Consider the following 859-nt stretch of genomic DNA (forward strand, 5'->3'; position numbering starts at 1 on the left):
TTCTTGAAACCTTATAAGCCAGTCACTTTGTACCTTTATCACCCCCTCATTTCAGGTAGCCAATGTCTAAGTTGCCCATCCCTATCTACTCTGAGATCATAAGTTTTCTGTACAGTAGTGGCTTATGTGTTTCTCTGATACAGGAAGCTACACCACTAGTGTTTTAAATACTGGTAGAATCACCCACGGAGAGTAGGATTCAATGGAGTTTCCAGACTGAGACAGAGTAGAAAGGAGAGGTGGACAACTTGTCAATGGTTATCTACTGAAAACATTATTAATAGCGATGGAACATTGTCTGAGATAGTGACAAAAGATGATCCTCTCATGTTGGAAGGTAGTCACAATAGGACTGAAGAAAGGCTGCCTTCTCAAAGTAGAGTTGATGGAGCAAAACATCCAGGACTATCATTTGTCGATAGGGCACAATTGAAAATGAGAAGAAACAGCTGCAAATATCCGAAGAATTGTAAATAGAATTATGGAACATGAATCCATGAAAACTTGAAGCCATCAAAAATGAAATTGAGCACATAAATATAGCTATACTAAGCATTAGTGAGATGAAATGAACTTGAGTTGGCCATTTTGAGTCTCACAATCATGGTTTACAAAGTTAAAAGTAACAGAATGAATAAGAATGGTGTCCCATTTATTGTCAAAAAGAGTGTATAGTTAAAAAGGCAGTTGTTAGAACAGAATATGGGAATGTTGAAGATCTTAAACTCAGGAAAGGTATAAGTCAAGAATATATCCTTTCACAACACTATCCATTCTGCATGCTGAGCAAACAATTCTATGAACTGGATTATATGAAGGAGAGGGTAACATCAGAATTGGAGGAAGACTCATTAACAAC

The sequence above is a fragment of the Chrysochloris asiatica genome, unplaced genomic scaffold (genome assembly GCF_000296735.1).
Source record: "Chrysochloris asiatica unplaced genomic scaffold, ChrAsi1.0 scaffold00282, whole genome shotgun sequence".
Lineage (NCBI taxonomy): Eukaryota > Metazoa > Chordata > Mammalia > Afrosoricida > Chrysochloridae > Chrysochloris > Chrysochloris asiatica.